This window comes from Hetaerina americana, unplaced genomic scaffold (genome assembly GCF_022747635.1).
Source record: "Hetaerina americana unplaced genomic scaffold, ioHetAmer1.1.p SCAF_7, whole genome shotgun sequence".
NCBI classification, from domain to species: domain Eukaryota; kingdom Metazoa; phylum Arthropoda; class Insecta; order Odonata; family Calopterygidae; genus Hetaerina; species Hetaerina americana.
Window position 1 is genome coordinate 38,590,195 of NW_027287316.1, and position 3,089 is coordinate 38,593,283.

The following is a 3,089-nucleotide window of genomic DNA, read 5'->3' on the forward strand; positions in this document are numbered from 1 at the left end:
CGCTAAAACATATATTATTGGTTGCCTCGCTGATCTAAGGGATTGAAATCGATGAAAATGTGTGGCAATGCAAATCTTTGGGATTTCCGAGTCGTGCTTTTTCGAAGAAACGAGTTTCACACTTTATTTCTGAGGCCAGTGGGAATTCTCCTTATCTGGCAGGTCGTCTTTGGAGGAAAAATAATTGAATACGATGAAAAAACTACGGGAAATAAACTAGCAAACGTATGCTGCAGATTTCTTTTTACGAGACCTACCTAAAAGCTAATGAGTATTCACAGGATAAAACTTTCCTTTAATACTCACGAATGTAGAATTATTGCGCTCGTTCACATGTTTCACATAAAAGTAAAAGTACACAAGAAAAAAGGCATAACAATTATCGATATTTCAAACATAATATGAACGCCACTATCCCATTGGGAGGTATGCAGCCTAAAAAGGTAACAGCACTTCAACGAAGCATAATTAAACAAGAACGGATTAAACAATGGCTACATTAATAAACAATTATTTTCCAAAGAAATATACACGGACAATTATACCTGGAAATATATCCGAGCAATACAAATATGTTTGAGTGGTTGACAAATCATAGGAAATACCATGATCCAAAATACTATGAATGAAATACCAAAAATAAAAAACAAAGTTATGTTAAATAGAAAAGCAAATATTGCCATAGAATCACTCAAAAGGACCAAAACAATTATTGAAAATGTTGGTGAAAGCACACATAGGGAAATGAAGTCGGAAGGCTTTTACTAAAAATATCTCCAATTCCTAATCGTAAAAAAATTTGAACAGAAAATTCTCGGAAATGTCTCCTACGCATGATTTTTTAAATCATATTGACATTAATAATGTCGTGGCGCCAATTTGTCACACTTGCATTGATAGTATGGCTGATAGCTGTTGATAGCATTGATAGCTAGATATATATAGATGATTTCGTTGACGTAACACGGAAGTGCCGAATAATGAATTGGACAGCACAAACAATATAGACACACATAAAAAGATCACTCACACGTTATTTCTTGATCATTTCGACGGAATTCTGCTCCGTCTTCATCGGAAGATAGAGAAGTAATGGTCTTTATATGCATATATAAACTTGGACAGCAAAAAACAATATAAGAACACATAGAAAGAACACGACACGTTATTTCTTAATAATTTCGACGTAATTTAGCTACGTCTTCCTCAGAAGAAACAGGAGTACTAGTGTTTCTTCTAAATTCCGTCGGAATTATTAAGAAATAACGTATAATGTTCTTATTTTGTCCTTATATTGTTTTTTGCTGTCCAAATTTTTTTATTCAACACTCCCGAGTTACTTAGATGAAATCATCTATGTATGTGTGTGTGTGTATATATATATATATATATATATATATATATATATATATATATAATATATATATATATATAAAGTAACTTTTAGACTTCCTGCCATCACGAAAAACAAAGAGTTTTTTGGCCACGTTATCGCCTAACTAAGGTTTTCATTTTAACCATCGCCTTCAACAGCGTCAAAGGGGCATGATATCCATATATATAATTAATCTGTTTAATGTTGCTCAACTTTGTGTTTTCCCAAACCCTTTTAATAGAAATAGTTTACATACCATTGATAATATAATCTATACATCCGGATTTAGTTGAATATTGTCCATTTTCTGGTAATGTTACATCTAATTAAGGTCCATGCCAATTTTCTTTTCTCTCGTTGTTCACATAAATAGGCCATGTGTCCTCAATCGCATTCGTTATAATCAAATTGCCCAGAGCTAATAATTTATTATTTTAGTCTATTCTCCTAATTGCCGAGAATTCTCGATTATATCAGAGCTCTCATCAACTTCAAACTCCCAATTCGTGACCTATTCCTTTTATTCCTGGAAAATTTGTTTTTCCAACTCCGTTGAAAATATCCTCAATTGTACTCTCCTTCTCTCGTTTCTTTTAATACTTGTTTCCACGCCTCAAAATTCATAAACCAAAGTCAGACCTCACGCCTTTAATGAAAATTTTCATTCAAGTCTATCATTACTATGAATTGATGTTTCCCTGAAAGCCTGTTTAATAGCACTCTCTTTTCCATTCTCCTTTAACTAGAATAATTCTACCCAAAATGTTCTTGATACTCATTTTTCATCCAGCATGCTTCTCGAGCATGAGTACTGATCCACCATCTCTTATTATGGTAACTCGCATAACCTTGTCGTTCTTCTTCATGATGAAATCCTTGCATTCCTTACAATTTATCTTCATTTCGCTCATCTATCATTGAACCCATAATCTGTTTAACGGTGACGGCAATTCGTTGGCCGGCTTAGGCAAATGCCACCTTTCATAATTAATACCCATTTCTATTTGTATACACTGATAGTGGTAACCGAGAGAAAAATACTTGGCAATATATTTCGGGTATCAAGGTAAATTGAAATTAGAAAATATCAAATGGGGCATATTAAACCGACAGAAATCTTATAAAACACACTTGAGATTTTACCATATCAAGGTACAGAAATCATCTGAGATTTCAAAGGCACTTAAATGTATTAATGCTAAACTTCAAAATTGTGATCATGATATACCGCTATTATCATATAAAACTATCATGGCATAGCTGATAAAACGCAACAACATGAACAATATCAGCATGAATCAATATCCGTTAAATATGAGAGGACGTGCTTTGTTTGCTACCCGCTTCTCATCAGAGCTATCAGAAGGACTATTCCCAATAAGGGAGTTTAAGGAGAGCTGGACATGAACTTGGGAAAATATTAAGCTAAAAGTTGAATATAACTGCCTTTTTCTTCAATTTCATGCTTTTGTAGTGACATAACTGCTTTCGTGGCATAGAGTCCAGTTTTTTTTTAAAACCACTCAGTCCCCGTTATTTATTCTATGAATGTTCTTTACTTCAATGATGTCGATTCAACACGATCTCCAAAACGAATCTGTCTCTCTACATTGCCTAGCCTCTCTTGTTTTGTGAATCAAACGCACTTCCTATGGAATGCGTCCTTTATTTTTGCTTTGCTAATCTTCACCTCATTTCATTATTTCATTATGGC